Consider the following 14,527-nt stretch of genomic DNA (forward strand, 5'->3'; position numbering starts at 1 on the left):
GCAATTTATTCCCAGTATTATTTACATATAACCAACTAATCAAGAGTCAAGACACCAAAAAATTATTAAGACACAAATGAATCAGAATATGAACAGAATATATTATAAAAATAGCTATAAGGGTTTCACCACTGCTCTGAGAATCCTCAGCTAGATCTGGTTTCGGCCCTTTCAATCAGGTTCCGTTTGCGAGTACCTCCGTTTTTGTGCGACGATGAACGAAGAAACTGGCCAAGATCGAAGAGAAATACGAATCAGAAGCTGCAAAACAGGGTTGAAGAGATGGGGTTTCAGAGTATGAGAGAGAGAGAGCGCCTCTTCACCAGTTAGGGTTTCAAGTAGAGAGAGTGATAAAATTGTGAAAGAATAAGAAAAGAAAAGAATGCGAACTTTTATTGATTGTTGATTGAATGAATTGTACTGAAGTGTGTTGTAAACTATGAGGATAAAACTAAATATATATAGAGCATTGTCCTATGAAAGATAAAATCAAATAAAGATAAGATAAGAACAATTAAAGATAAGATAAAGATAAAATAATAAAGACTAAAATTAAAATTGAATTTTTGTATTCTGTTGGGCTGAATTTGTGGGCCACGAGACTTCTTTATTGTTGTCATGGGCTAAAGTAGAAGAGTAGTTTAATAGAGAGGGATTGCTACAGAGAGACGCCGCTGCCGCCATGGCGATTTGCTGTGAGGGGTCATCGGTGTCGTCACCTCACAAATGGAAAGGGTTCGCCGTCGCCATTTCTAGAAAGCCGGCGCGACATGAAGTTCGACGAAGCAAAGCAGAGAGAAGTGTCGATAAAAGATTTCACCGGTGAACTAACCAGCGTCGTCGCCGTCGCTATGCTCTCAGATGACGATTTCGAATAGCTACGGTTAGGATTTCGGATGGGGTCTTAGCGATTGGTTATCTCAGAATAATGAAGGAAGAAATTGGCGAAGATCGAAGAGACGTAGGAACTGGAAGGAGGAAAACCGGATCGAAGAGGTAGGGTTTGGGGTTGGGGGGAGAAAGAGAGAACAATGGAGGCAGTGTGTGTCTTAAGCTATAAGGCAGAGAGAGAGAGCCTCTTCCTCTTCTTCGTTCACTTTCACTTTCCCTTTCCCTTTCCCTTTCGAACAAGGAAAAAAAAAATTAAAAACGAGGCTAAGCACTGTTGGCGATCCCCTCCTTTGAGAATCAACCAATCAGAAGTGTTTACATGGATTCTCAAGGAGCCACTTCGCCAGTGTATATATATGAAAAGAGTCACTAAATGTTTATGAATGTTTATGAATTTTGGTGGAGCAGAAATATATAATTTTTTTTTTTCATAATAAATGTTCTTGTCTAGATAAATTTTTGAGGTATAACTCGTTCTTTGCGATATTGTAATACGCATTTTTTTATTGAGTGAATATAATTCAAACGTCAGAGAATATAGCAGGAGAATAACCACAAAATATACTAACATTAAAGTTAATAAATATTTAAAAAGTATATATATAATAATTTTATTAATATAGAAATATAAATACTTTTTAATTTTTATAAATATAGAATTAATTGATGATATTCACGTTGACCGTTTGGTCATTGAATCTTAATGAAGATATAGCTTACAACTTTACCAGCACAAAATGAATATAAATTAAAATCGTGTTACAATAATTTTATATTGAGGAAGCAAGTATGTTTGAAACTCAAATTCGGCTGCCTTTTCTATTCCCTCTCCTTAGCAAGTATGTCTGATAAAAATCAACTAAAATTTTGACTCCTGGTCAATGTGTTAAGACAAATATATTATGGTTCTGCTATGTTACTAACAGGATATCTGTCAACTTCTACCAACTCATATTTATAATTGTGTTTTATGGAAGTGTGTTCGTAGACGTGTCTAATAAAAATGTATTTTTTATAATTGTATTTAATAGAAGTATCTTTATAGATATATTTTCTGGATGTGTCTCTTTATATATGTATTTAAAATATATTAATTTTTAGACACATCCACGAACACACTTTCATGAAACACAATTATAAATAAAAATTGGCAGAAGTTGACAGATAATATGTTGGTACCCTATACTTTTCTATATATTATATAGAGTAATTATGAATTAATGCACCTGGATACCAAAGAGAAACGGAGGTAGATTTTCCCAATCCACAACCTCTTCGTAAAGAAACAATTAAAATTAGTTTTTTGCATTAGCACCATATGGTATCGTTGATTCTTCTCCCTGCCATCCCTTCCTTCTCACAGCAAAGAAACAATTAAAATTGAGAACTCATGGAAAGGATATATATCTTCTTCATAGGATATAGATACTCGTAAGACTTAAAAGACTTTATTACATAATTTTTAACATAATGAGTAAAAGAGGACATTATAAATCTGAATTTTGTTCGTTTATAAAATAAAATAATTAATTATTTTCTCAGAAAAGATTTTTTAACTTTATTTTTAAGGATATGATTTTTTTTTTTTGGATTAAGATTTAAGAGCAAGTTCGCCGCACCCCGACAAACTCTATAATTTATATAGAGTTCGCCGTCGCCGGACTATATATACTGTTGGGACCATTTTTGTTTGTCCCATTCTTCTTCTATTCTCTCTTCCAAATTTTCTCTGTTACTATTTTATGCCTTTTCGACATTCATGAAATTTAGTATGGACAATTTTTTCGGTTCAAGGTTAGTAAATAATAGTCTATTTTTTTTATCTTAATTAGAATTATTTGGTTTACCGTTTACATATTAGTTAAATTGTTAGGTATAGATCATTTGTTGGTTAGAATAACAGATTTATTGTTTACATGTTAGTTAGTTAGACGTACTTTTAAGTGTTGTTGTGTTAGGTAGATTATTTTATGTCACCGTTTTTTAGTATAGTGACTGTTTATTATTTATCAACATATTAAAGAATATAGGAAAGGATATTATTAAATAATTTAGTCAGAGGTATTAGATTGTATTGTGAATTAGAAGATAATTAGTGGAATAATCAATTAGGTTAAGTTAGATAAGAAAGAAACGTGAGTAATAAAATTTAGGGTTGAGTTAGTTATAAATTAATTAGTTACATGACAACGTTAGTTAAATAGGATAAGCTTAAAATTAGTAGGTTTATAAGCTATTTTTCATTTAGTTTATTTTTAAATAATCTAGTGTGTGATTTTATTTTACTAGATTGTATTTCGATGGAGCAGCAGTTATTAGGTTATGAGCATGAGATGTATAGATTGGATCACGCTGAGCACATCGCTGGGAGGCTTGATCGAGTGGTATGATTTTTTAATTTTTTTTAATTGTATTGAATAAAAAGTGAACTTGCTATTGTATTTATTCACGGTACCCTTTTTTATTAATTTTTTTTCTGTTTGGTATGCGTATCGGATCTTGCGCACCAGACAGAATTTGATGACACGGCCGCCGGAACAGAATAGGTCATATCTGAGACGAGTCGGGTTTGAGTACGTCGCATATATGGTTGAGTTTGAGCATGATTGGTCGCTTGCCTCAACGTTGATAGATATGTGGAGGCATGAGTCCTATACATTTCATTTACCGTGCCGGGAGATGACTATCACCCTGATGGACGTGGTCTATCAGTTGGGACTCAGAATTGATGGTGATCCTGTGACTGGATGCATAGGTGGGAGGGAGCAGCACAATCAGAGACGGACCGTTGAGGAGTTATGTGAGCAGATACTGGGTGTTGTTCCCAGCCCAGAGGACAGACAATCACAGACAAAGTGGACTGTGAAGCTCACTTGGTTCCACAACACGGGCGCCCTGCAGGAAGGTGAGGACGGATTTGGAGATATATTGGATACCACAGCAGACCCAGCCATTCTCACAGATGCACAGTACAACACCTCAGTCTGCATATTTGCGACGCCATGTCGATACTGATTAGTCTAGCGGGTCATCCTCCACTGCGGGTTATGCGACGATGAGGGATCAGATGAGTACTCCAGCGCCTGGCCCGGTCCCTCCACTTGGTCGTGGTCAGCAAGATGTCCGACCACCTCCCTGTGGCACAGGTGGGTGTCTTGATCCTAGGCCCCACGGACGACATGCTGGCCCACGTGGTGGGAGGCGAGGGCGGGGTTAGTAGCATCTAGTTCTTTATGATTATTGTATGAAATTAATGTACAAAATGTCATTTCTTTGTTATACAACTTTTATAAATAGACTACTTATGATGAAAACCGTAGTTATGTATGATATTATATATCATTGCGTTATATATCACGGCGGAAGACAACTTTTTTAATGACTAATAACATTGTAGTTCATCCACAGAAATAATTTATTTAATGACATATAACATTATAGTTCATGCATACATTAATTTATTTAAAACAACTACAACTATCATCGACTAGAAGATGCCCCTCCGTCACCAAGAGTGGTGCAAGTCCTCCGCGTGTGCCCGCTTTGACGACACAATCCGCACCGCTTCTCCTCGTTGTGCTCAACATCATCCATGTTGTTACAAATCCTGGAGCTCACGGGCCGATCTCTCTTCACTCTCATCGTCCGAGGGTTGGGACGGATTCAGGGACCGTCATGCGATGGCCAGTCATCCTCGTGTCCTATCGATCGAAACTCTGATCTGTAAACATTGAAGACCGACTCCATGCGGTACACAGGGTGAACAAACTCCTTCCTATCAAGTCTTTCATGAGAGCAAGCTACAAGAACTTGACGACAAGGAATATGAAGAGCCGTGATTGGGCCAGTGCCTCGGAACCTTTCCTTGCAAAAAGTTCACCAATACGAAAATAACTTGACTTAACAAAAGCCGTGATTGGCAAATTGTGGGAACCCTTCATAACAGCATTAATACACTTGGAGATATTGGTCGTCATGTGACCAAATCGACGTCCCTCATCAGTATACTATGCCCACTATGACCGTGGCATTTCTTCAAGCCAGTTTGTAATAGCTACGTTTTGGCCCTTCAGACGGCCATAATAATAAGTGAACTCACAATGTGACTTCGAGTACGCTGCATTAATAAGAACCTTCTTCAAGTCTTTGTTCCTAAAGTGGGTCATGAAGTTGGCTGCAATGTGTCTTATACAAAACGCTTGAAAGGTATGAGGCAGTTTCCATAAACTTCCTTCGGCATTCAGTGCTCCATCAATGGACTTATGTCTGTCTGAAATCACTAACACCCCTGGTTGTGGTGTAACATGCTCCCGTAAGTACAAAAGAAAGAACGACCACGCCTCCTTTGTCTCACCTTCAACAACTGCGAATGCAACGGGTAGAATGTTTGCATTGTCGTCTTGTGCTATGGCCATCAACAAAGTTCCAATGTATTTACCATATAGGTGGGTGCCATTATTAAAGATAAGCGGCTTGCAATGCTTGAAGGCCTCAACACACGGTGAAAACGTCCAAAAGAACCGATGAAACATCATAGTGTCGGTGGAGGCAAGCCAGGGCTGTGTCACTAGTTGCACCCAAGTACCTAAATTGGCATACATTAGTCGGCTTTTTGTACACGGTTGAATTATTTAATAGCGAATAACTAAACCGAAAATAAATCTTACCTGACAAGTACATCTGCATAGCGAATAACCAACGAGGAAGCTCGTTGTATGACTCCTCCCAATCGCCATATATTCTAGCGATAACTATCTGTTTTGCAAGCCAAACATTTCTGTAGGACGCCTTGTAACCAAACTGATTCTCTACATCTCCTTGTAGAACCCTGATGCTGATTGTTGGATCGGCCTTGACCATCGTAAAAATGTGTTGTGCAATCACTTTCGAATCCAACCTACGATGATCTTTCCCCATCGAAGTTTGCATGCAAGTATGAGGACCAGTGTATCTCCTAACCTCTCACCTTTCTTGCTTTCGGCGATATGATATGAGTATGCTCCAATTACAACCGGGTCCAAACTGGATACATCGTGCATTGTACCTCCAATGGTCACTCTCTACTATTTTGTACTCCGCAGCCCTCCTGATGTTGTACTGCTTAACTGTCAACATGACTTCTTCCTTGTTCCCAAATTGTTGTCCAACCTCAAACTCATTGCTTGGGTCTTCTTCATCGAGATTCAACCTAGTGAAATGATCCGGCCGGTCATATGGTCGAGAAATGGCAGGCTGTATCAGAGCAATCTGTGTGTCACAGTACTAGTTCATCTCCTCTTCCTCATCACCATCATCAGGGATTTCGGGTGGTTCTTCGTCAGCATCGTCTCCATCATCGGGGTTAACTTCATACATAAACTTGCTTTTATCTTTGAACTCATCATAGAGTTCCCCGGTCTATAATTTTATAGAGTTCGCCGAGGGTCCACCGTGTTCCATGTGCTCCAGAGCTGCCAATGCTTCACTTGGGTTCGAACCCCTTCACTACAGGTTGCAACAAGAATGGTTGTACCATCAAGCTGTAGTTATTCTCGTTAACATATATACAAATTATAATATATATAGCAATCTTTCTTTTCACTTATATTTTATTTATTTTAATTTTAAAATCACTCATTTTTAAATCAATTATATTTTATTTAACTATAAATTTTATTAACCGATTCACTTATAATAACTATGAATTGAGCAACTTATGCAAATATACCACATTACCAGACCTAGTTATTAAATTGGATTTGAAATTGGAATTGTCGAGATATGTAAGCACTAAGCACCCTTACCTCATACCACCTTCAAGCGCTGCACGAGATCACAAAAATTACAGAGGCGTGAGATAAACACTTCCCACCGATTACATAGGTTTCATGTTTATAATATATTCGTTAATTTTATAGATCAATTCCTAACTCCCAGTATTTCCGTTTCAAATTAATATATTTTATTTAACTAAATAAAATATCATGTTCCTAATTTTGTTCGTTGAAATTAAATGTTGTTGAGAAATATGCATTCTTTTTCGGTTAACAAAACTTATGCATTTTTTTACTATTATGTTCAATAAATCTCAAGCCTAATATGTTGCGTGGTTGTGGGCCTTCTGCACTGTGGTTAGGCCCAATCTGCCTTAAACGCATGGATCGCAACATTACGACCAAGTCCCGCAAATGGTTGAGCATTTTTTGCCACAACTTCTTCATGACCAGTTGACCACTAAAACAAAATTAAAAATGATTTTTCATCTTTCCAAATAACTAAACATCAACCTCCATTGCATCATTGTCGACTACTTGATCTCTTTTCCACTCAACATTTAGGGGTGCAAAAAAAACACTAGAGTTTCAGATTCATAGCACATTAAAGCCCAAAATTAAAATTGTCAAACTCATAAATCTAAGTAAACTATGAAATTGACATAAACTCAACTAGTAGATTCTTACGAATTTACTTGTTATGATTTTTTTAAAAACATATATAAAAGAGTAAATATACAACGTAGACAATCAAAGCAACATACAATACATAACTAAAAAGAAATACAACTAATTAACAAGTAAATATTCTAAAAAACTAAAACTGAAGTCCTCCATTATTTTTATTTTTTAAATAATAATTAACACATCACTTTTTTAGATTATATTCCATAGTGGTTCTTGAGATTGACGCCGTGCATCAAAATTATCCCTAAAATTCTAATTGCACCAATTACGTCCCTGAGATTGAAAAAATTACATCATATTAGTCCCTGATCCGTTTTCTGTTAACGACGCGCTGACGTGGCTTGATAACGTGGACATTTGGTGACACGTGTCACCTCATGGTTTGGCCACGTGTAACGGTATGATGACACATCGGTCAATGACACATGGCATGCTGACGTGGATGGTTATGCAACGTGTCACAATATTATTTGTCCACGTGTCATCCACTATGTTATCATTACATGTGCACTAAATTGATCCCTTATGTTGCATCAAATGACTCATTTTAGCCTTGAAAATGAAAGCCGTGCACCCAATCTTCTCCGAGTTCAAATATCATTGTTTGATGGCTCTTCTCTATCCACGGAATTGTGGCTATGTCCCTAATATGTGCAAGTTCAATCTTTCCAACCCTGCTTTCACCATCTTGTCCAAAGTGTGCAATTTGTCTTTCTTCCTTTTCATTCATATTAATGCCTCCATAATTGACCAGTGAATCTAAGGACTACATAATTAATATAAAAGCACTACAAATTTTATGGTTAGATGTACGAGAAACTAAGGACTCTGTGAAATTCAATGATACTAATGTATTCTTGTCTAAGATAGAATTTTCTAGATCTCTCTCAAGTGTATTTACTACTCTCAATTTCTTTTTCGCTCATTGACTCCTCTCGCTCACTATTCTCATCTTTTCTCTCAAAACTCTTTCAAATAAATATGGATTCTTTTCACTCAAACACTCACTCTTTTTCAGTTTCTTTTCTCTCATATTTTTCAAATTGCTCACATCCCAATGACTCAGTTGAGAAATTCTTCACGTTTGATTCTTCAAAGAACACATCACCATTTACATCATACTCAACAAATTCTTCCATCTCTAGCTTTGAAGAAAAATGAAAGATAGGTGTAGAAGAAATCATATTCTAATGGCGATCTATCATTTGTTGCACCTGCTCCCAGTCAATGGCCAATTTGACCAAATTCTCCATGGTTGCGTACCGGTAACGTTGGACTTTATCTGCAAGTTCTTCACGTAATCCAAACAAAAATCGTTCCATCAAACATAAAAACTCCTTGTGGTACTCCATCAATGATTGTGAACCTTGTTGCAACGTGCAAAATCTTTCAAAAAATTCATTTTGGTATGATGATAGCACAATATAGTTCTTCATAATTTTTCTCATAATTAATTTTTTTTTGCAGACACCGACATAAAGATAGAATAATTGCAAAACCAAAATAAATAAGAATTTTTTTTTTCGTTTTGTTTTTATTTTTTTGGACTCTAATGTGAATTTACAGAAACTAAAGAGAAAAAAACAGAGACTAACCAAGACCCATGGAACGTGTAGATGAATAAAAATTTACCTACGAAAATTTACCTACGATCTGTAACTGATACCAAATGATAAGACATAATTAGGGACTTAGGGGTTATATCACAATACATAAGGATTATTCAGTAAAAAAGACAAGAAAATAATGACATCAAGAAGAAGAATTTATTGGCATAAAAAGACATTGGAAACATAAAAGATAGACAAAGGAACTTGTCTTAAAATCCTAAAGATATGATTAATTTATATCAGATTTGATCTTATTAGATTAGATCAGATTTGACTTAAATTTAAAATCCATAAAAATACTACTAAACAAATCAGAAAAAATACTACTAAACAAATCAGAAGTAAATCAAATATTTCAAAAATATTATTGGGCTTCTTGTTGTCCTGACTTAACCCAAAAGGCTTTATTAGTTGTCACCATTTCAGCATTGATTTTGAGACAAACTCTACGTGACGAAATTACCATTTTGTTTCACTAGTCACTACTGACAATTAATACATATCCAATCAACTCCATATTACTTTTGTTTGGTTCTGGAAACCATCACCATACGCTACAAACGCTACAAACATTATCAATAGTCTCGATTTAATGATTTTGCAAGTTCATGGCAACCACCACCCGAACATCTGCCATTGCAATTTTGCCACCAAATTCTCCAGACTATTACCTCATCATTATTTATGTGAACAAGAATACAACGACAGTTTCTAAACAGATTTACAACCCAAATTAGAAGTACAAAAAACTGGACAATTATATATTCCATTTTTTTACTTAGCTGTATAATTACAACATACAATAGACTCAACATTATTTCCATTCTCTTAATAGATTGACATTTCTAATCATTTTACTTCTGTGTATAAATTTCTTTGTTTTTTGGGTATATATTAGGGATAAAAAAATATCCAAATGGATAACCACAAAGCATCAACAAGTTGGGGTAAATAGACAGCATGGAGCGTCGAGAAAGTGTTCAAGGAATTACATGAGTCATGGTTTAATATAATGCAGTTCTTAGTTACAGTTTTACTACGTTCATATGTGTCGTGCAAATATTCCACCATATATAAAATTCTAAAAATAATTGTTCGATTTGTCCATCCAAGTATATAAGTCTTGATATTACCCATTCAGATAACAATTTCTACTAGAATTTTTGTCAATCTTTTTTTTAAAAGATAAATTAAATTTATTAAATAAAATACTAATAAAAATAAAATCACAATAGTAATTTTTTAATATTATTAAGACAAACAGGTGATGAAAAGGAATAAAATACCGAAACAATAGTTCATAAAACCTTTTAAGAAAATCTGACTAAAGATTTTTGGATTCTTTGCCTCACTAATGTCTAAAACAACACCCTTTTATTCAATTATTGCTATTTAAAAAAATAAAATAATTGTTTACACAGATAAATTAGAAAATAAAATCAAACTCTAATAATTAAGACGGACTAATTATACTTATTTTATTAGCATTAGTGACATAACTCAAGCAATTTCCTGCCAATAGTAAAAATTTGCAAAGTAAAAAATTTTTATACTTAGTATAGTTGATTAAAACTTGGTTTTTTTAAAAATTTCATCGCCCAGTAACAAAAAGATTTGTGATGGTTTTGTATGCCAACATATAACAATAATCTCGTTATCTATCATCTACGCCATAGAAACATTCATTTTAGCGTTGAAGTTAGATACTCGTTCCATGTAATGTTTAACTTAAAAAAGTTTTCACAAATAATCTCTAAAAAATTTAAACTCGTGAAAAATATCAAATTTCACTGATTTTAAGGGTTTTGCTCCTTTTACAACTACTTCTTAAACTAGTGATACATTGATCTAGTAATCACTTTCGTCCTATATTCATGTTGATGCTGCTGATTCAAGTAACAGTCAATTTCATGATGTGCTAATTGCCTGAATTAGATATCACTTTCTCAGAAAATTTCACTAACAATATTTCATGATGTGGTAATATTTTTATAAAAGCTGATTCTATGTATTACTGTCAAATTCTTATTTTATATTTTTTTATTAACAATATTTTTATATATAAATTGTTTGCAGGAATTGTTATTTCCCATAAAAAAGAGTTGAATTTCGTGAAAAACTTTTGTTATATAATTTAACATTAGAAATGAGTATCGAAGTCCACACAGCCTCGAAATAGATTTACAAAGTTAACCCAAAATATCAAAGACCTGATAAAATCATATCAACAAAAATTTTAAATTTAAAAGCCAAAACATAATCAAAGGAAAAGGAAATTGGGACACAGATATTTCGTGTGGAATTATATATGATGAGTTCGCATTCTTTCCAAATGAATAAAGAAACAAACCATATAGAGCTCTGTTAATTGATTTGTTTATTTACTTCATCCGTCAAAAAAATGTAAAGTCATCATAAACAAATCCATCCAAAATATTTGTCCCCCAATGTCCTTTTCCTCTCATTACGTTGACTTTTAAAATTAAAATTTTATTAATATGATTTAATCTGATCTTAATATTTAACATTAACTTCATAAATCTATTTCGAGGAAGTTTGAACTTCGAAACTTATGTCTAATGTTAAATTTTATAACAAAAATAAGCAATATACAGCAAGGAAGAATGGGATAATAATAATAATAATAATCTACAAAAAGAATAAAGAGAGTTTTAAGTTGGTGAAGGAACAGGAGGTTGAAGCATGTTACTTGAACCAACAGGATCAACATAACAAGAGCAAAACCCTTCAAACTAGTGAAATTTGAATAATAAGATCCAATTGCACAAGTGAATCAATAGATTTAAGCAGCATCACAATACTAAATATGCAGTGTAAAAATACAAGTAAATTTAAAAAAAACACGAAAAAAGTGGACATGTAGTAAATTATAAAATCTAATAAATATAAACAATTTTCTAATCATATAGCGTAGCAAAATCAAAAAATAAACAAAACATCAAGTCATTACACACCAAAAAACATAAGAACTTAAATGCTAATTATGACATGGTCAAATACTAAAAAATTCAATAATGAAATGAGTAGTTATCTTAGAAAATTAAAATAGATTATGAAGAAGGGAAGTTAAAAATTTTCAAAGAAAACAATGATCAAACTAGAAAAGAATAATAAAGAAAAAGAACAAAGGAAAAATCCGGATAAAAAACAAAGAAAACAATAGATATTTTTTTAGTTTATTTTTCTTATTATTTTAAATTTTTTGTAAAGATTATTTGTGAAAACATCTTATTTTAAGGCTCTTAAAATAGATGTTACTATTACGCCGATAATAGATAACTAGATTCTTGATATGCGTTGGCACGCAAAAGCTATGAGAAACCTTTTTTAAATTGAGTGTTGTAATTTTCTAAAAAGACAAATTCTAATCCAACTATACCCAAGCATAAAAAATCTCTATCTTTCAAGTTTTTACTATTTGAAGAAAATCACTGTCATCGTACTACTAATCATAATAAAGAAAATATGATTAGTGAGTATTTATAGCAACTAAACAGAAAGAATGGTGTTTTGAGTATTAGCGAAACACTAATAGAAAAATTGTAAAATCTTTGATCAAATATTCTTAAAAGACTTCATAAACTATTGTTTCATCATTCTATTCCTCTCCATCCATGGTATGTCTTATTAATGTTAAAAAATTGTTATTGTGCTTTTATTATTATTGCTATTTTATTTAGTAAAATTCAATTTATCTTCTTTTTTAAGGATAGATTAGCACAAATTCTAATAAGAATTGCTATCTAAATCTCTCAACAATTTGCTATAGCGGTATACCTACTCAGCGTCCATTCATCTTCCGCCTTGGCCGACTCTTTTTCCCATTAGAAGTAAGACCAGCAGCTTAACTCAGCATAGCTATTAAAATATGGTTCCTTTTTCTTTACACTGCAAAGGACAAAAAAATATTTAGCTATTGGTCTGTTATATTTTATCCAATAGAAAAAGGATTGCTTTTTCAGTTCAAAATTTAAATATGAAATTTCATGATCTTTGTACTTGACAACGAAGAGGAAAATAAATGTTGTCATGAGAAACAAACTGAAGAAAAAAAAAGAATTAAAAAAGATAACCAAAGTATAAAAATTATATTATAAAAGAAAAAACAATAAACGACAATAGAGAAAATTACTCTGCATATGCACTTTTGTTAACAATGCAAGGATAATAATGTCTATCTTTACAGCCAATTGAAAAAAGAAAATCCCTAAATATTAAAAAGGGTTAGCACCAACTAATGCTACATCAACAGCCATAGTTGTAATTGTGGAAGAAATACTTTATAAAATGAAGGTGAAATAGGACATATTATGCACCATGCAGTAATAATTAGAGAAGTGAGAAGTAAATCATACTGATGATCAACTCGGCATGTTAATACAAAGGATATATACGATAACAGTTCTTCATCCAAATGGATAAGGCATGTACATAACAAAGTCTAAAATATACATTATATGGAAACGACGAATTGCTATTTAGCATTCTTTTTCAGGGCTACTTGAACCCTATTTTTCCATAATCTAATTAGGAGGAGACAATCTCTAATATGAGAATCTTAGCTCAAAAATAATGGGATCATACAAAAGGTATACCATCTTAATAAAACAAATAGATATATTGCTTTTAGAACTTCAATATCTCAATTAAGTTAATCACATGTTTTTGCTTTGATCATTGAATACCCACTGAACTAATTTAGATGTCTACATTTTCAGAAAAGTATAACCTAAAGAGTGTATATAAATGTTAATAAGATGTTAAATAAATATAGAAGAGCCCAGGCAGAAAAAACAACAGCAATCAGTTCATGCGACAAAAGACAAAAATCCAATGCACATCCTTAAATCTTTGTTTCACTGTTTTTCCCTTTATCTGCATTCATTCACTGCACTACCATACTTCACTTAAGCTGTAATATAGTTAAGTTAAGGATTTGATCAGAAGCTGAGAGTACCTTATCATCCTCATAAACCACAGAAGAAGGAAAATTTCCTTATTGATGATATTGTCAAAACTGTCCATCATAGAATAAAAGTGTAAGGATATAAACACTTAAAAATCAAACCTCAAGCACAAAAATGCAGAGCCTCTGGGTATTCAAACAATTTCCCTAAATCCTTGTAAAAATACACCAGTAAAAATAGCATGGTATATGACAAAACTCAAGGAAAAAAAATCATAATTAAAAAAATCTGCCAACTTCAAAATGAAACTGATATACGGGGATTGCATCATGACAGTGATGAATAAAGTCAAATATTGGCATACATGGAAAACAATTCCAAAGCAACCGCTTATGGGACCCTAAGTTTAGAATCAGAAGAAAATATCGCACAATAATAACATAATAGAAAAAGAAAAATTACAGAAGAGTCGAGGATTATAGAGTGCGTTGTGAGTGACTCACAGGATTTTGGATCTCTCTAAAATACAAAATAGAGAAAACCCATCATAAAAAAGGGAAGGAATATCAACAATCCGGGCGCAAATCAAGACACAATTTTTTGCATTTCACATCAAATAGACAAAATAAAATATTCACACAACTGCAAACACGGCATA

The sequence above is a fragment of the Arachis ipaensis genome, chromosome B02, assembly GCF_000816755.2.
Source record: "Arachis ipaensis cultivar K30076 chromosome B02, Araip1.1, whole genome shotgun sequence".
Taxonomy (NCBI): Eukaryota; Viridiplantae; Streptophyta; class Magnoliopsida; order Fabales; family Fabaceae; genus Arachis; species Arachis ipaensis.